At 44.3% G+C, this 20,723-nt stretch overlaps 1 long non-coding RNA gene and 1 pseudogene across 1 annotated transcript in view; one reads left to right on the top strand and one right to left on the bottom strand.

Annotated features, from left to right (window-relative positions):
• Window positions 1–20,723, bottom strand: part of LOC149984548 (uncharacterized) — a 257,558-nt gene that overhangs the window by 15,295 nt on the left and 221,540 nt on the right. The gene's annotated exons all lie outside the window — the stretch shown is intronic.
• LOC118944663 (UBX domain-containing protein 11-like) lies at window positions 277–20,241 on the top strand (annotated as a pseudogene).

Genomic DNA, 20,723 nt, shown 5'->3' on the forward strand with positions numbered 1-20,723 from the left:
GGGTTTTGCTGGACTGTTTAAGACCCCGTGTTTGGGGCATTTGGTTTGTGTGCATCCTGTGTTTCGTGGGGTGGCTTATGTTCGCCGTTAGTGCATTAAATAGCACTCCCCTGAACTCTCTGCTTCCTGCGCCTGACTTCGCACCCACTACACCCAGATCGTTACAGAATCCTGCACCTTTTAATGGAGTCAGCAGGAGCAACTGCCAACCCCCTTCAATCGATGGAGGAACGTGTCCTCCATCATACCACCGTCCTCCATCGGATAGGATCGGCGATGGATCAGATGATGGAGAGAATGGACCGATGGGAGAGGAGTGGTCTCCTCTCTGCACCTCCGGTTCCTCCGACGAGTCCACCTTCTCCTCCCTCCTCCCTTTCCTACCTGACGGGTCGTGCCCTGGAGTGGGACAACGCGGTCTGGAATGGTCCAGACTCGGCGAAGGAGCACTACCCAGAATTCACCCGCAGCTTTCGTGCCGTATTTGACCACCCTCCAGAGGGCCGAGAGGCGGGTGAGCGACAATTCCATCTTAGGCAGGAGAAGAGGAGCGCGCAGGATTTCGCACTGGAGTTCCGGACCTTGGCCGCTGGGGCTGGGTGGAACGACAGGGCCCTGATAGACCACTACCGGTGTCGTCTCCGGGAGGACGTCCACAGGGAGCTAGCATGTCCGCATGCCACTCTCTCCCTCAACGGACTAATAGACATGTCTATCCGGCTGGACAATCTGCTGGCTTCCCGCGGGCATTAGGAGAGGGTCCTGTCTGTTCCACCACCTAGCACTCCCGCTCCCCTTCCTATGGAGTTAGGGGGGGCCGTGCCGAGGGTTACCGGAGGAGGAGGCTCCTACTGCACCAGCTGTGGTCGGAGAGAACACATGGCCGACCGGTGCTGGGGGAGCCCGTCTGGGAGTCGAGAGGGCAGGCTTCTCGGTCACCCCAGGTGAGTCTGCACCAAACTCACCCAGAACCCCCTGTTGGTCAGGGAGGCCAGGGAGGCCACGGTTCCACTGGACATGGTAATGCAGGGGAATCATAAGGAGCGGATTAGTCTCTTCATTATCTATTCACCTGCGTTTCCAGTGGTGCTGGGGGTTCCCTGGCTGGCTAGTCACAATCCTAGGATTTCGTGGAGACAGGGGGTTCTCCAGGGGTGGTCAGAGGAGTGTTCATAGAGTTTCCATCGGTGCCACGTCGGTGGAGAGTCCAGACCAGGTTTCCACTGTGCGCATTCCCCCTGAATATGCCGATTTGGCTATCGCTTTCTGTAAGAAGAGGGCGACTAAATTACCACCTCATCGACAGGGGGATTGTGCGACAAATCTCCAGGTAAACTCTGTGTTTCCCAGGAGTCACGTGTACCCATTGTCACAGGAGGAGACGTTGGCTATGGAGACATACGTCATGGAATCTCTGGGACAGGGGTACATTCGGCCCTCCATTTCACCCATCTCCTCAAATGTCTTTTTTGTGAAGAAAAAGGAGGGAGGTCTGCGTCTGTGCATTGATTATAGAGGTCTAAATGCCATCACGGTGGGGTTTAGTTACCCGCTACAGCGGTGGAATCATTCAACGGAGCACGGTTTTTCACAAAACTGGATCTCAGGAGCAGTATAATCTGGTGTGTATCCGGGATAGAGACGAATGGAAAATCGCGTTTAGTACCACATCGGGCTATTATGAGTACCTCGTCATGCCGTATGGGTTAAAGAATTCTCCAGCCGTCTTTCAATCCTTTGTAGACAAGATTCTTAGGGACCTGCACGGACAGGGCGTGTTTGTCTATATCAATGATATTCTGATCTATTCCGCCACCCGCGCCGCGCATGTGTCTCTGGTGCGCAAGGTGCTTGGTAGACTGCTGGAGCATGACCTATACGTCAAGGCTGAGAAGTGTGTGTTCTCCAAACAAGCCGTTTCCTTCCTGGATTATCTTATTTCCACCTCGGGGGTGGTGATGGAGTATGACCGCATTAAGGCCGTGCGTAATTGGCCGACTCCAACCACGGTGAAGGAAGTGCAGTGGTTCTTAGGGTTCGCCAATTACTACCGGAGGTTTATCCAGGGTTTTGGCCAGGTAGCGGTCCCCATTACCTCACTGTTGAAGGGGGGACCGGTGCGTTTGAGGTGGTCGGCAGAGGCTGACAGTCTTCAATAGGTTGAAGGCGCTGTTCACAGATGCCCCCGTGTTTTGGCGCACCCGGACCCCTCTTTAGCATTCATAGTGGAGGTGGACATGTCCGAGGCTGGGGTGGGTGCCGTGCTACCACAGCGCTCGGGTACGCCACCGAAACTCCGCCCCTGCGCTTTCTTTTTCGCGGAAGCTCAGTCCGGCGGAGTGTAACTATGATGTGGGGGACTGGGAGTTGTTAGCGGTGGTAAAGGCCCTGAGGGTGTGGAGACACTAGCTTGAGGGGGCTAGGCACCCTTTTCTCATCTGGACCGACCACCAGAATCTGGAGTATATCCGGGCAGCTAGAAGACTGAATCCACGTCAGGCAAGGTGGGCCATGTTCTTCACCCGATTCAGGTTCACCCTGTCTTATAGACCAGGCTCCCTGAACACGAAGGCCGTCGCGCTGTCTCGTCTCCATGACACGGAGGATCGGCCCACCGATCCTACTCCCATCCTTCCAGCCTCAAGGCTGGTGGCACCAGTGGTATGGGAGGTGGACTCAGACATCGAGCGGGCGTTACGGGTGGAACCTGCGCCTCCTCAGTGTCCGACTGGTCGCAAGTACGTGCCGCTTGGTGTCCGTGATCAACTGATTCGGTGGGCTCACACCCTACCCTCTTCGGGTCATCCTGGTGTGGCGAGGACAGTGCGGGGTCTCAGGGGGAAATATTGGTGGCCCACCTTGGCTAGGGACGTTAGGTTCTATGTCTCTTCCTGTTCAGTGTGCACCCAGAGTAAGGCTCCTAGGCACCTTACTAGGAAGTTACAGTCCCTCCCTGTTCCACAAAGGCCATGGTCTCACTTGTCAGTGGATTTCCTGACCGATCTTCCCCCGTCTCAGGGAAACACTACGGTCCTGGTTGTTGTGGATCGGTTTTCTAAGTCCTGCCGTCTCCTCCCATTGCCCGGTCTCCCTACAGCCCTCCACCCCCTCTGGACATCGAGGGGTCCCCGGCGTACACGATACGTGCCATTCTGGACTCGAGACGCCGGGTGAGGGGCCTGCAGTACCTCGTGGACTGGGAGGGGTACGGCCCGGAGGAGAAGTGCTGGGTACCAGTGGGGGACATCTTGGACCCGTCACTGTTGAGGGATTTCCATCGCCTCCACCCGGAGCGCCCTGCGCCTCGCCCTCCGGGCCGCCCTCGAGGCCAGTGTCGACAAGCTGCTGGAGCCGCGTGTTGGGGGGGGTACTGTCATGACTACTACCGAAGGTGGCTCCCCTTCCTGTTCTGGTGGCGCTCGGCTGTCGTCGTCACCGGCCTACTAGCTGCCACTGATCCTTTCCCCCCTTTCTGTTGATTGGTTTCACCTGTTTTGTGTTTAGGCTGATTAGTCGGGCTATAATTACCAGGAGGCCCGCCTGCTCTTTGTGCGGGATTGTTTTGTGTGACTTGTGTGCACGAATGAGGTTTACATGTTTCCCATTTCGTGGGGTTTTGCTGGACTGTTTAAGACCCCGTGTTTGGGGCATTTGGTTTGTGTGCGCCCTGTGTTTCGTGGGGTGGCTTATGTTCGCCGTTAGTGCATTAAATAGCACTCCCCTGAACTCTCTGCTTCCTGCGCCTGACTTCGCACCCACTACACCCAGATTGTTACAATTGACCACAAAAACATATACTATTTTACTAATCATAATCATTTCAAACCGTGCTTACATTTGTCTACGATCACTATGGTGCGTGGGAATACTTTGGAATAGATTTCCAAAATGAAAATCACTAGAGCTGATTTGCTGATGTTTTTAGTCGTTTATGACCAATAACAAAAATGTAAAAAAAACATTTTAGTATTATTTATTGCTCATAAAACTTGGATGGCCAGATAAAATCACCCACGGGACGAATTCGTCCAGCGGGCCGCCAGTTGGGGAATCCTGCTGTAGTCTAACTATGAGATATCCAATGATTTGAAACCTATGTTGCCTCTGAATATAGTTCTTTAAAAACCTGGTGTTACGAATCCCTTTTGGCCCGACAGTCTAGGGGGGATGGTAATGAGACCCGCAACATAACTCATGCAATTTATAGTAGTGACAAAGTAAAAGTGAGAACGAAATAACCACGACAACTGAAATCTACCGTCAAACAAAGGAAAAGCAACTCCTTTTGTATGTTTCTTTGATGTCCTTGCAACTTGCCCTGTGCAGCAAAATTCACAACCACAACCAACGTCACATCCGTCATGTTCAAAATAAGTGCAGTGAGCACATACAATTTAGATAACACTGGAAATCTCATGCGTGGTTGTTAGATTAGTATGTTGTGTGCATGGACAGCACAAACAAGTGTCTCGTTTTCCTACTACAGCACTGTGGTCACAAATGTTGGTTTCAAAAAAAGCCAGCTTGAGTTTCTGATAATGTACAGTAACATTGAATCAGAGTGTTCTCAGAATCAGTAACAATGTATGCATCACTGTACCTAAGACGCTTTGGAGAAAAAAAACATCTGCCGAGTGTCGTACAGTAGCCTTTATTATACAGGTATTACGCTGCCTGATCTGGTGAATTCTGACTGAACCCTCCAGGTGCACCCCTTAGTGATTTTGAGCTAATGCCCTCCATGATACAGAGGCTGACCCGGCTGGAGACCAAGGTGAAGACCCAAGCCCTGGACGTTGACCACAAGGGGAGCCAAGTACGACACACCTTCAGACATAGAAATGACATTGTACATTCCATTTGAGTCATTTAGCACACGCTTAATGGGAAAACGATGGGAAAACCTGTAACAACTCTGCATCCAGCTTCTGTGAACACCTCCAGCAAGACGAGGGTTTTGGTTAGATCTGAAATCGACCTCAACCACATCGACCTCTGTGATCCTCCGTAACACCCAATCAAAAGCATGCATTTTAAAGGAAAGCTCAACCACAGAATGCTGATGAAGTTGTACATACAGGATGCCTGTCATACAAGTGTTAAGTCTACACATATTCCTGCTACAGCATGTGTGAGCAGTAGCTAAATGTTTTCTACACAAAATCTACCAAATGTGTGAATGTGTGGATGTTGCATCGGTATTCCATAGTTGACCTTTGTTCCTTATAGTTTGCTTGACAAGAGACTCCTTATACTATAGTTTGTATAAGAGACTTCTCATATTTTGAATGACAAGATATTTATTATAGTTTGTATGATGAGGTAATAAGAGACCTCCTCAAACAGCAACATATTTTCCAAAGTTGTGCTGTCGAGTTGAAAACAGACCGTGTTTGGGAGTAGTTCCACTGTCATTAAAATAGTCATGTACCTACATTTTGCAGTACATTTGATGGCAGTTTACCGAAATTCAAATCTTCGTAGTCTTTTCAGTAGTTAATTACTTTTTTGCCATGTAGCAGTGTAAGTAACTACTGCAACTACCCATGAAATGTTTCGCCAAAAGAATATACAGCATACAGCGCATTCAGAAAGTATTCAGACCCCTTGACTTTTTCCACATTTTGTTACGTTACAGCCTTATTCAAAAATGTATTAAATTGTTTTTTTGTCATCAATCTACACACAATACCCCATAAAGACAAAGCAAAAACGGGTTTTTTGAAATGTTTTTAGAAAATACTTTATTTACATCCGTATTCAGACCTTTTGCTATGAGACTCGAAGTTGAGCTCAGGTACATCCAGTTTCCATTGATCATCCTTGAGATGTTTCTACAACTTGATTGGAGTCCCCCTGTGGTAAATTCAAATGATTGGACATGATTTGGAAAGGCACACACCTGTCTATATAAGCTCCCACAGTTGACAGTGCATGTCAGAGCAAAACCCATGTCATGAGGTTAAAGGAATTGTCCGTAGAGCTCCGAGACAGGATTGTGTCGAGGCACAGATCTGGGGAGGGGTATCAAAAAATGTCTGCAGCATTGGAGGTCCCCAAGAACACAGTGGTCTCCATCATTCTTAAATGGAAGAAGTTTGGAACCACCAAGACTCTTCCTAGAGCTGGCCGCCCGGCCAAACGTTGGAGAAGGGCCTTGGTCAGGGAGGTGCCAAGAACCCGATAATCACTCTTGAACTCTTTAGCCTGAAAGTCTAACATCACGTATGGAGGAAACCTGGCACCATCCCTACGGTGAAGCATGGTGGTGGCAGCATCATACTGTGGGGATGTTTTCAGTGGCAGGGACTGGGAGACTAGTCAGGATCGAGGGAAAGATGAACGGAGCAGAGAGATCCTTGATGAAAACCTGCACCAGAGCGCTCAGGACCTCAGACTGGGGCGAGTGTTCACCTTCCAACAGGACAACAAACCTAAGCACACAGCCAAGACAATTCAGGAGTGGCTTCGGGACAAGTCTCTGAATGTCCTTGAGTGGCCCAGCCAGAGCCCGGACTTAAACCTGATCTAACGTCTCTGGAGAGACCTGAAAACATCTGTGCAGTGACGCTCCCCATCCAACCTGACAGAGCTTCAGAGGATCTGCGGAGAAGAATGGGAGAAACTCCCCAAATACAGGTGTGCCAAGCTTGTAGCGTCATACCCAAGAAGACTCGAGGCTGTAATCGCTGCCAATGGTGCTTCAACAAAGTACTGAGTAAAGGGTCTGAATACTTATGTAAATGTGATATATTTTTTTATACATTTTCTACAATTTCTAAAAACCTGTTTTTGCTTTGTAATTATGCGGTTTTGTGTGTAGATTGATGAGGGGAGGAAAAAAAGCAATTTCATCTATTTTAGATTAAGCCTGTAACGTAACAAAACAGGGCAAAAGTTATTTCAGCCTATCGCATATCTCATACAGTTCTAGAACCACAGAGCTCCAGTCACAGCACACGTAGATCTAGTATTTGTATATTTATAGAATGTAGGCCGATACAGTGTTCTCATCGCCATGGTGATACAATGGAGCAATGTTTTTGTTGCAATGTTTTTTTCGGCCCTCAGCTAACAGTTTGGTACATTGCACAGACATGGATGGGCCGCACTGTACTGAAAGCCGTGGAAGCACTAACCTGTGTCTGTGTGATTCACAATATATCTTAGTCAGTGCTTGTCCAATTTAGACTTGAACTTTTCTACATTCAGTATAACATAGTTATACGTTGAGTTGTGGTGGTTGACTCATCTTTAAGTCTGTTCTAAATAGTTCAGTTCACCTCTTTAACCGATGTCACTGAAAAGTTTTTTTTTTTTTACTCACAGTGGGTTTTTTAACCACCCAGTGGTTTCTGAATGACTATGGCATGATCTGGGTGAGGTGCGGAGAGGAGCTCAACACAACAGGAAGTAAAGGAAGCTGAGCAGACCCAGAGCTCTGAGGGAGGGGTGTGGCAGCCAGGTAAAGAAACCAGGGCGGTATTAAGTGCTGAACCTTATGGTGCAGATAGAAATTAAACCAGGAAAAGCCCATTGAGACCCAGAGTCTCTTTTTCAAGGGAGACCTGGCCAAGAAGGCAGCAACAATCAATACATTACAAAATTAAAACATACAATACAGCAATACAGTGATCCAGGCAACAAAAAAAGCATTTACACTCCTCCGTAACAGAGTCTCCCGTCAATATTTGAAACTCATTCAGTGGCACTAACATATCTAGATGAAACATGGATTGTAGATGAATCCATCCGTCTGGGGCACAAGAAGAGAAGGTAGTCTTGCCTAATACTGTGCATGTCCTGGGGACTTTAAGTAGCAACCACCTAGCAGACCGGGTATGGTAACTGCTGGTGGTGAAGTAGACCAGACTACAGAGGTAAAGGAGTTCACCCAAAAGGGCTTTGTAGATGAACACATACAGTACAAATGTATCTTTCTGCGCATATAAAGTGAGGTCCAACCTACCATTTGGTACAATGTGCAATGAGTGAGTGACTTGGCATTTGTAATAAAGCGCAAGGATGCATGATAAACAGAGTCCAGTCTCTGTAAGACAGAGGTGGTTGCATGATAAAGAGAGTCCAGTCTCTGCAAGACGGAGGAGGCTGCATGATAAACAGAGTCCAGTCTCTGTAAGACAGAGGTGGTTGCATGCATATACAACAAGTCACCATAATCAATTACAGAGAGAAAAGTGGCCTGAACAAGCTTCTTTCTAGACTTAAGCGGGAAGCAAGCCTTATTACAAAAATAAAAACCCAATTTCAATATAAGCTTTGTCACAAGATTATCCACATGAACTTTAAAGGACAACTTGTCATCCAACCAAATACCTAGGTATTTGTAGGATGACACTTTTTCAATGGGTAAGCCACCAGATGTGACAACGCTAACATTCTCTGGCAGAGTTCTAGCTCTGGTAAAGGTCATGAATTGAGTTTTTTGTACATTCAAGACCAGTTTGAGACCATAAAGGGAAGCCTGCAGTGACTGAAAAGCAGTTAATAGAGCTGCTAAGATTTCCCTATTCTGACAATCATATTCCTTCTACATGATACATTTCTATCTGAACACGCTGCAACAGTACACCCTCTTCTTAACAGGCAGCCCCAGTACTCAGTAACCCACTAATCCTCACCTTAGGCCTGACTTTCAATATACACGTGAAGTGAAACCTAATCAAATCACATCTTCAAACTGTCATTTCCAACCGTACAAAGCAGTTGCCAAACAACCCCCGAAGAGTGGTTTCTGTCACGACTTTGATGTTCTTTCAATGCAGCAGTAAAGTTTCACAGAGCTGTGCTCGTGTGATGCCCGGATGGTTTTCAAACAGAACGTCTCCAAGTATGCATTCACTTACTATGGTGGCCTGTGTTTTGCAGAGACCTCTGTGGCCAGGAGAAACGTTTAGATGAACTTTGACCTGGTGCTCCAGAACATTCAGCAGTAGAACATACTGGCTGGGGAGAGAGAGTCCTTCGTCAGGGTCACGTCCAGAGGGGCACAGCTGGCCCAGCAGCACCTCCTTCCACTAAGGCTCTACAGCAATGGCATCCTCATGTTCAATGGGCCCTTCCGCTCTTACCAGGAAGCCAGCACACAGGTACAGACAGAGACTGTATAGGGAATACTCTCTACACTCTAACTGGCTAGTCAGTACATAGTCTCAGCACCCAGAACCAAATCAGCTACTGTTAAGGCTATTACGAGAGAGTACAACATACCTAGACCAGGCACTGAAGCAGACAAGATATTTGAACCAGGCATGGCTTTAGATACATTTTCACTGAAGATTCTTTGATTTAAATGTTTCCATATATTGACTCTCTCTCAGATTGTAGCGGACAGAATAACTAAGTACAGAAAGCTCCGTTTGTATCTCAGTCCAATGTGTCTGACACCCTGCCGCTCATGACTTTACAGCAGTGCATGCAAGACCTGATGGACGGATACTTCCCTTCTGACCTACAGGACAGGTTTGCAGGTGGGGTGCCCTTTCGGGTGTGTGTGTGCTTTGTGTGCATGCGTGGATTTCAAATGTGCTTACGGTAGGAAAACGGACTACATGGACAATGTATTTCCTGTTTGTTATGTGGTGAGTAGTGGCACGTCGTCTTTTGTACACAGGTTCACGACAGGTGAGAGGAGGAGTTCCAAGAGAGGCGACCGTGGGCGGAGTTCCCTGGGATGGGGCAGGCTGTTGTTGGATGCACAGAGGGGGAGAAATCAACAGACAGACTAGAACACGCGTACTGTGCCGTCTCCCAGATACCCGGTTGGTCCCCTCTGTATCCTTCAATTTGTTCCTGAAAACATGTGCTACACTTTACAATCTAGTTGAACCAACTGCAGGGGTGGAATCTCAATTGTGTTTTTTGGATTCCTCGACTCCTCTCTCCTTGTCTCCTCCTGAAGATGCATGAGATGGGAAGAAACCTTGGATCTTCTTTGAGGAGGCGAGGGGAGGGGACGCAAGGAATCAGTGAAATAATTGAATGTCATACTTGAAGTTGGTTCAACTATATGCATGTCACTTGAGATTCACCCCAAGACTATTTTGCTCTGACTTGAACATTGAGTTAGCCACAGGCAGAACACTGACAATGGACCAATTGCTGAACAGGCTGCCCAAAGTGTTGGTGAAGGCTGGTAGAGTGATTGACATCAGGGACTCATTGAAAGCCAGTCTACAGGTGAGACTGAGATCTGTTGTATGTTTCTGCTGATACCTGTAGATGATGAATGCGAGTATACTATACGTTAGTACATGCCTGTGTCTTGTGTTTAGGGCTCTTCTGATGCTCCAAACAGCCATGCGGTGACCCTCATAGACATACCAGTGCTACAGGCCTTGAAAGAGAGGTATGCAGGTGTCTAGAACTATGCACAATACTTTCACTTCCACCACTAGGGGGCCTTGTGGGACCTTGTGACAGAGGAGACCCTGGAAGAGGGACACACATTTGCTAATGTGGGTGATGAACCTGTTGTCTCCTACTCTAACTTAGGTTGGAGTTGCATGAGACTGACCTCCCCCCCCCCCCCCCCCCCCCCCCCAAACTCGGCCCGTGATGTCACCACACTGAGGGTAAAGTCAGAGGATGGCGAGCACACTTACATCATGAAGATGCACTTCTCAGAGACCATAGGTCACCTGCACCACTATCTGGACAAGCACAGGTGGGTTGGGAGCCATTACCACAAAATGCTGTGCAGAGTATTTTGCCCAGGAAGTCCATCAGGTTCACAGTACTTCATCTTAGTCACAGTGACTTTTGGGTCATGTTAATCTCGGACACCCAGAACTAAAATCTTGCATACCGCAAAAATGGAAGAGGCAAATGGAAGAGGGAGAAGGTAAGGAACTTGTCTGTCGACCCTGCATTAACAACCAAAATAGGTTCAAGAAAATTGTGATATATAAAAAAGTATACCAGTTTCATTTAAGGACCAAAAAATTGACAGCTGTGCCATACAGATTGCAAAATAGTTGCGAAGAGATTTTCAATGTACCAGGCACATGGTTTATGAACTGATACACAAAACGACACCAGATTCAAAACTTAATAGTTTTTCAATTTAAATTATACAAAATTCTTGCAACCAATATAATGTTATATACAGTGCCTTCTGAAAGTATTCAGGCCCCTTGACTTTTTCCACATTTTGTTACATTACAGCCTTATTCTAAAATGGAATAATAAATAAAAAATGTACACACAAATACCCCCATAAAGTAAAAATAGGTTTTTCTAAAGTTTTGCAAATGTATTAAAAATATAAGTATTCAGACCCTTTGCAATAAGACTCAAAGTTGAGCTGAGGTTCATCCTGTTTCAATTGATCACCGTTGAGATGTTACTACAACTTGATTGGACATGATTTGTAAAGGCACACACCTGTCTATATAAGGTCCCACAGTTGACAGTGCATGTCAGGGCATAAACCAAGCCATGAGGTGGAAGGAATTGTCCGTAGAGCTCCGAGAAAGGATTGTGTCGATGCACAGATCTGGGGAAGGGTACCAAAAACATTTCTGCAGCATTGAAGGTCCCCAAGAACACAGTGGCCTCCATCATTCTTAAATGGAAGAAGTTTGGAACCACCAAGACTCTTCCTAGAGCTGGCCGCTTGGCCAAACTGAGCAATTGTGGGAGAAGGGCCTTGGTCAGGGAGGTGACCAAGAACCCGATGGTCACTGAAGGAGCTCCAGAGATCCTCTGTGGAGTTGGGAGAATCTTCCATAAGGACAACCATCTCTGCAGCACTCCACCTATCAGGCCTTTATGGTAGAGTGGCCAGGCGGAAGCCACTCCTCAGTAGAACGCACATGACAGCCCGCTTGGAGTTTGCCAAAAGGCACCTAAAGACTACATGAGAAACAAGATTCTTTGGTCTGATGAAAGCAAGATTCAACTCTTTGGCATGAATGCCAAGCATCACGTCTGGATGAAACCTGGCACCATCCAAGCATGCTGGTGGCAGCATCATTCTGTGGGGGTTTTTCAGTGGCAAGGACTGGGAGACTAGTCAGGATCGAGGGAAAGATGAACAAAGCAAACTACAGAGAGATCCTTGATGAAAACCTGCTCCAGAGAGCTCAGGACCTCAGACTGGGGCGAAAGTTCACCTTCCAACAGGAAAACGACACTAAGCACACAGCCAAGACAATGCAGGAGTGGCTTCGGGACAAATCTCTGAATGTCCTTGAGTGGTCAGCCAGAGCCCGGATTTAAACCCGATCGAACATCTCTGGAGAGACCTGAAAATAGCTGTGCAGCAATGCTCCCCATCCATCCTGACAGAGCTTGAGAGGATCTGCAGAGAAAAATAGGAGAAACTCCCCAAATATAGGTGTGTCGTCATACCCAAGAATACTCAAGAATGTAATTGCTGCCAAAGGTGCTTCAACAAAGTACTGAGTAAAGGGTCTGAATACTTATGTAAATGTGACATGTTTCTTTTTCATAAATTAGCAAACATTTCGAAACCAGTTTTTGCTTTGTCATTATGGGGTATTGTGTTGAGATTGATGAGGGGGAAAAAACAATTAAATCAATTTTAGAATAAGGCTGTAACATAACAAAATGTGGATAAAGGTCTAGGGGGTCCGAAGCCACTGTATATGATGGTTGTATCAACCATCCCAGCTCGTCAGATTTTGCTGCGAAGAGACATAATCATTACATCATTTGTTTTGGTACTGGCCATATGTAGCTTGTTTTTGGTCGCAGGTTCAGGAATTTACAGTCGTATGAAAAAGTTTGGGCATCCCTGACAATTTCCATTTATAAATAATTGGGTGTTTGGATCAGCAATTTCATTTTAATCTATCAAATAACTGATGGACACAGTAATATTTCAGTAGTGAAATTGGGTTTATTGGATTAACAGAAAATGTAAAATATTCATCAAAACAAAATTAGACAGGTGCATAAATGTGGGCACCCCAATAGAAAAATCACATCAATATTTAGTAGAGCCTCCTTTTGCTAAAATAACAGCCTCTAGACGCTTCCCATCGCCTCTAATGAGTGTCTGGACTCTGGGTGAAGGTATTTTGGACCATTCCTCCTTACAAAACATCTCCAGTTCAGTTAGGTTTGATGGTTGCCGAGCATGGACAGCCCGCTTCAAATCATCCCACAGATTCTCAATGATATTCAGGTCTGGGGACTGGGATGGCCATTCCAGAACATTGTACTTTTTCCTCTGAATAAATGCCTGGGTAGATTTTGAGCAGTGTTTTGGGTCGTTGTCTTGTTGAAATATCCAGCCCTGGCGTAACTTCAACTTTATTCCCAAGAATCTGCTGATATTGAGTGGAATCCATGCAACCCTCATCTTTAACAAGATTCCCAGTACCGGCACTGGCCACACAGCCCCACAGCATGATGGAACCCCCACCAAATTTTACTGTGGGTAGCAAGTGTTTTTCTTGGAATGCTGTGTTCTTTTGCCGCCTTGCATAACGTCCCTTGTTATGACCAAATAACTCAATCTTTGTTTCAACAGTCCACAGCACCTTATTCCAAAATGAATCTGGCTTGTCCAAATGTGCGTTTGCATACCTCAAGCGACTCTGTTTGTGGCGTGTGTGCAGAAAAGGCTTCTTCCGCATCACTCTCCCATACAGCTTCTCCTTGTGCAAAGTGCGCTGAATTGTTGAACGATGCAGTGACACCATCGGCAGCAAGATGATGTTGTAGGTCTTTGAAGGTGGTCTTTGGGCTGTTTTTGACTGTTCTCACCATCCTTCGCCTCTCTGAGATTTTACTTGGCCTGACACTTCTGGCCTTAACAAGAACTGTGCCTGTGGTCTTCCATTTCCTCACTATGTTCCTCACAGTGGACACTGACAATTGTTTACTCCATGTGTAACTCTGTTGTCTGTTCACACTGCTATGCTTTATCTTGGCCAGGTCGCAGTTGCAAATGAGAACTTGTTCTCAACTAGCCTGCCTACCTGGTTAAATAAAGGTGAAATAAAAAATTAAAATAAAATAAATAAATCTCTGCGATAGCTTTTTGTAGCCTTCCTCTAAACCATAATGTTAAACAATCTTTGTTTTCAGGTCATTTGAGAGTTGTTTTGAGGCCCCCATGTTGCCACTCTTCAGAGGAGAGTCAAAGAGAACAACTTGCAATTGGCCACCTTAAATACCCTTTCTCATGATTGGATGCACTAGTCTATGAAGTTCAAGGCTTAATGAGCTCACCAAACCAATTGTGTGTTCCAATTAATCAGTGCTAAGTAGTTACAGGTATTCAAATCAACAGAATGACAAGGGTGCCCACATTTTTGCAAAGCCTATTTTTCACATCTGATTTAATTTCATACAACTTAATATTGCTACACTAAAAATCTTTTGCTGGACAATACCCCAGTACTCAGCTTTTATTAGAAAATTAACGGCATGCCACGGTGATCATTTTCTGTGACGACAGAGTAAATTATTATGCAGCCTCAGAGGGATGCCCGAAATGTTCATACGACTGTACCTGGTGTTAACTCTGCAAATAGCACTACTGGGTGAACTGAAAAGTCATTGACAATCGATCAATGTATAAAATAATACTCTTAGCAAAAATGTTTCTCTTTGATTTACAATCTGTGGAAACTATGAGAATAGAAAGGTTCAGAACTTTTTTGAAACGTCACAGCACAGTTGAAAAATATATGGCAAATAGAAATCAAAACTAGATGGTGCTCAAATATTTATATTGGGAGGGGTTGAGGGTAGCTGAATGGTGGGACTAAAAATAACACAAAAAAAACAAGAAAACTAATGTTAAATATACTGTGTCCGTAAAATGTATATACAGTGCCTTGCGAAAATATTCGTCCCCCTTGAACTTTGCGACCTTTTGCCACATTTCAGGCTTCAAACATAAAGATATAAAACTGTATTTTTTTGTAAAGAATCAACAACAAGTGGGACACAATCATGGAGTGGAACGACATGATGGAACGACGATATTTAAAACTTTTTTAACAAATCAAAAACTGAAAAATTGGGCATGCAAAATTATTCAGCCCCCTTAAGTTAATACTTTGTAGCGCCACCTTTTGCTGCGATTACAGCTGTAAGTCGCTTGGGGTATGTCTCTATCAGTTTTGCACATCGAGAGACTGACATTTTTTCCCATTCCTCCTTGCAAAAAAGCTCGAGCTCAGTGAGGTTGGATGGAGAGCATTTGTGAACAGCAGTTTTCAGTTCTTTCCACAGATTCTCGATTGGATTCAGGTCTGGACTTTGACTTGGCCATTCTAACACCTGGATATGTTTATTTTTGAACCATTCCATTGTAGATTTTGCTTTATGTTTTGGATCATTGTCTTGTTGGAAGACAAATCTCCATCCCAGTCTCAGGTCTTTTGCAGACTCCATCAGGTTTTCTTCCAGAATGGTCCTGTATTTGGCTCCATCCATCTTCCCATCAATTTTAACCATCTTCCCTGTCCCTGCTGAAGAAAAGCAGGCCCAAACCATGATGCTGCCACCACCATGTTTGACAGTGGGGATGGTGTGTTCAGGGTGATGAGCTGTGTTGCTTTTACGCCAAACATAACGTTTTGCATTGTTGCCAAAAAGTTCAATTTTGGTTTCATCTGACCAGAGCACCTTCTTCCACATGTTTGGTGTGTCTCCCAGGTGGCTTGTGGAAAACTTTAACCGACACTTTTTATGGATATCTTTAAGAAATGGCTTTCTTCTTGCCACTCTTCCATAAAGGCCAGATTTGTGCAATATACGACTGATTGTTGTCCTATGGACAGAGTCTCCCACCTCAGCTGTAGATCTCTGCAGTTCATCCAGAGTGATCATGGGCCTCTTGGCTGCATCTCTGATCAGTCTTCTCCTTGTATGAGCTGAAAGTTTAGAGGGACGGCCAGGTCTTGGTAGATTTGCAGTGGTCTGATACTCCTTCCATTTCAATATTATCGCTTGCACAGTGCTCCTTGGGATGTTTAAAGCTTGGGAAATATTTTTGTATCCAAATCCGGCTTTAAACTTCTTCACAACAGTATCTCGGACCTGCCTGGTGTGTTCCTTGTTCTTCATGATGCTCTCTGCGCTTTTAACGGACCTCTGAGACTATCACAGTGCAGGTGCATTTATACGGAGACTTGATTACACACAGGTGGATTGTATTTATCATCACTAGTCATTTAGGTCAACATTGGATCATTCAGAGATCCTCACTGAACTTCTGGAGAGAGTTTGCTGCACTGAAAGTAAAGGGGCTGAATAATTTTGCACACCCAATTTTTAAGTTTTTGATTTGTTAAAAAAGTTTGAAATATCCAATAAATGTCGTTCCACTTCATGATTGTGTCCCACTTGTTGTTGATTCTTCACAAAAAAAATACAGTTTTATATCTTTATGTTTGAAGCCTGAAATGTGGCAAAAGGTCGCAAAGTTCAAGGGGGCCGAATACTTTCGCAAGGCACTGTAGGTTCAGAATTTTTGTGAAACATAACAGCACAGTTGAAAATATACAGTATCAGTCAAAAGTTTGGACACACCTACAGTTGAAGTCGGAAGTTTACATACACCTCATCTAAATATTTTTAAATTCAGTTTTCACAATTCCTGACATTTAATCCTAATAAAAATCCCCTGTTTTAAGTCAGTTAGGTCAGTTAAGAATGCGAAATGTCAGAATAATAGTAGAGTGATTTTTTTCAGCTTTTATTTATTTCATCACATTCCAAGTTGGTCAGAAGTTTACATACACTCAATTAGTGTTTGGTAGCATGGCCTTTACATTGTTTAACTTGGGTCAAACGGTTCAGGTAGCCTTCCACAAGCTTCCCACAATAAGTTGGGTGAATTTTGGCCTATTCCTCCTGACAGAGCCAGTGTAGCTGAGTCAGGTTTGTAGGCCTCCTTGCTCGCACACACTTTTTCAGTTCTGCCCACAAATGTTCTATAGGATTGAGGTCAGTGCTTTGTGATGGCCACTCCAATACCTTGACTTTGTTGGCTTTAAGCCATTTTGCCACAACTTTGGAAGTATGCTTGGGGTCATTGTCCATTTGGAAGACCCATTTGAGACCGAGCTTCAACTTCCTGACTGATGTCTTGAGATTTTGCCTCAATATATCCACATAATTTTCCTCCCTCATAATGCTATCTATTTTGTGAACTGCACCAGTAACTCCTGCAGCAAAGCACCCCCACGACATGTTGCTGCCACGCCTGTGCTTCACGGTTGGGATGGTGTTCTTCGGCTTGATAGCCTCTCACTTTTTCCTCCAAACATAACAATTGTCATTATGGCCAAACAATTCTATTTTTGTTTCATTAGACCAGAGGACATTTCTCCAAAAGGTACAATATGTGCAGTTGCAAATTGTAGTCTGGCTTTTTTATGGCGGTTTTGGAGCAGTGGCTTCTTCCTTGCTGAGCGGCCTTTCAGGTTATGTTGATATAGGACTTGTTTTTACTGTGGATATAGATATAATTGTACCCGTTTTCTCCAGCATCTTCACAAGGTCCTTTGCTGTTGTTCTGTGATTGATTTGAACTTTTCACACCAAAGTATGTTCATCTCTAGGAGACAGAACGCGTATCCTTCCTGAGCGATATGACGGCTGCGTAGTCCCATGGTGTTCATACTCGCGTACTATTGTTTGTAGAGATGAACGTGGTACCTTCAGGCATTTGGAAATTGCTCCCAAGGATGAACCAGACTTGTGGAGGTCTGCAATTTGTTTTCTGAGGTCTGGGATGATTTATTTTGATTTTCCCATGATGTCAAGCAAAGAGGCACTGAGTTTGAAGGTAGGCCTTGAAATACATCCACAGGTACACCTCCAATTGACTCAAATTATGTCAATTAGCCTATCAGAAGCTTCTAAAGCCATGACATCCTTTTCTAGAATTTTCCAAGCTTTTTAAAGGCACAGTCAACTTAGTGTATGTAAATGTATGACCCACTTGAATTGTGATACAGTGAATTATGAGTGAAATAATCTATCCGTAAACAATTGTTGGTAAAATTACTTGTGCCATGCACAAAGTAGATGTACTAACCGACTTGCCAAAACTAGTTTGTTAACAAGAAATGTTGAAAAACGAGTTTTAAATGACTCCAACCTAAGTGTGTGTAAACTTCCAACTTCAACTGCGTGTATATATATATATATATATATATATATATATATATATATATATATATATATATATATATTTATTATATATATCTATTTATTATTTTATATATATATATTTTTTTTATATATATATATATATATATTTTTTTTTATTTATTTTTATTTTAAGGATAACATATACAGTACCAGTCAAATGTTAACAAGGGTTTTTCTATATTTGTACTATTTACTACATTATAGAATAATACTGAAGACAACAAAACTATGAAATAACACATATGGAATCATGTAGTAACCAAAAAAGTGTTAAACAAATTCAAATATATTGTAGGTTCTTCAAAGTATCCACACTTTCCCTTGGTGACATCTTTGCACACTCTTGGCATTCTCTAAACCAGCCTCATGCGGCAGTCACCTGGAATGCATTTCAATTAACAGTGCCTTGTTAAAAGTTCATTTGTGGAATTTCTTTCTTAATGCATTGAGCCAATCAGTTGTGTTGTGACAAGGTAAGGGGTATACTTAAGGGGTATACTGAAGATAGCCCTATTTAGTAAAAGACCAAGCCCATATTATGGAAACAACAGCTCAAATGAGCAAAGAGAAATGACATTACATCATTACTTTAAGACATGAAGGTCAGTCAATATGTAAAATTAAAGAACTTTGAACATTTCTTCAAGTGCAGTCGCAAAAACCATCAAGCGCTATGATGAAACTGGCTCTCATGAGGGCCGCCACAGGAAACGAAGTCCCAGCGTTACCTCTGCTGTAGAGGATAAGTTCATTAGAGTTACCAGCCTCAGAAATTGCAGCCCAAATAAATGCTTCAGAGTTCAAGTAAGAGACACACCTCATCAACTATTCAGATGATCAGGCCTTCATGGTCAAATTGCTGCAAAGAAACCACTACAAAAAGGACACCAATAATAAGGGATTTGCTTGGGCCAAGAAACACAAGCAATGGACATTACTCCAGTGGACATCTGTCCTTTGGTCTCATGAGTCCAATTGAGATTTTTGGTTCAACCGCGATGTCTTTGTGAGACAGAGTAGTTGAACGGATAATCTCTGCATGTGTGGTTACCACCATGAAGCATGGAGGTGGTGGTGTGATGGTGCGGGGATGCTTTGCTGGTGACATTGTCAGTGATTTATTTAGAATTCAAGGCACACAACCAGCATGGCTACCGCAGCATTCTGCAGCGATATGCCATCCATTCTCGTTCACGCTTAGTGGGACTATCATTTGTTTTTCAACAGGACAATGACCCAACACACCTCAAGGCCGTGTAAGGGATTTTTGACCAAGAAGGAGAGCGAAGGAGTGCTGCATCACATGACCTGGCCACCGCAATCACTCGACCTCAACCCAATTTAGATGGTTTGGGATGAGTTGGTCCACAGAGTGAAGGAAAAGCAGAACAACAAGTTCTCAGCATTTGTGCTTACTCCTTCAATACTGTTGGAATTATTCCAGGTGAAGTTGGTTGAGAGAATGCCAAGTGTGTGCAATGCTGTCATTAACACAAAGGGTACTTTGAAGAATATAAAATATATTTTGATTTGTTTAACACTTTTTCATTATGTGATTTCATAGTTGGTCTTCACTATTATTCTGCAATGTAAAAAATCAAAATAAAGAAACTCTTGAATGAGTAAGTGTCCAAACTTTTGGCTGGTAATGTGTGTATATACATATCTTTTATTTTTTCTTTCAAAGTAAATGTAGACAATTACATTGATTGTGGCTTCTATTTGCAATATTAAAGCTGATCCACCTACTACATTGAAAAAAAAAAAAATATTCTCGGGGGAGACGTGCTAGAAAATGTACCAACGAGGCTAGTGAAGTATCCACTCTTCTAACTGGGGAAATCGCGATTTGTCCAAATGATCAGTGACAATCTGCATACCAGAACTAAGTCACATCCGTCTGTTTGACATGTTATGAAAGCCCAGTCCTGTGCCATCACTATCAACTCTCTCCCTCCTCACAACTTCAGATGCCCCAGCATATGACATCATCAGTGCGTTCCCACAGCGCTGGTACAGTGAGGACTGACACTCCTCTCCTGTGGGCTCACTCCCAATGCTGCTCAGGACTAGGCCAGGCCCACCTCAATGACAGAACAACAATCGCCCTGTTGCTCTCCTCGTGGTTATAAAATACTGTATTGACTTTCATAAGCATGTATATTCAGATCTCATAGGGATGCCACACTAGGGGGTGCCAACACTTACATACAGAACTATCCTTTTCAGGATCATCATGACATGGGAAAAATCCTAATTTCCATAGGAATACTTGCAATAATTATTGATGCTGATAATTCACCTCGAACCATGACTGCTTACAAGGTAGAGATAACAAAAAAACGATGCACGAGCAGCACCGCAGATATTGCAATGAGCAAGATGCAAGACTTTGCTCTCAGTCACACACACAGTATCTGCACATGGGCATGGGCTCTCTTCACGCTCTTTTGTCGTAGCCAAGGGATCAAAACAGCAGACGTTTAGCCTGGCGCACCAATGATCTTAGTTGCTGTGGAAAATTTACCCACTGCAGCCTCGTTATAGTCGCCGAC

This window comes from Oncorhynchus mykiss, chromosome 3, assembly GCF_057628025.1.
Source record: "Oncorhynchus mykiss isolate SJ-2025 chromosome 3, ASM5762802v1, whole genome shotgun sequence".
NCBI lineage: Eukaryota > Metazoa > Chordata > Actinopteri > Salmoniformes > Salmonidae > Oncorhynchus > Oncorhynchus mykiss.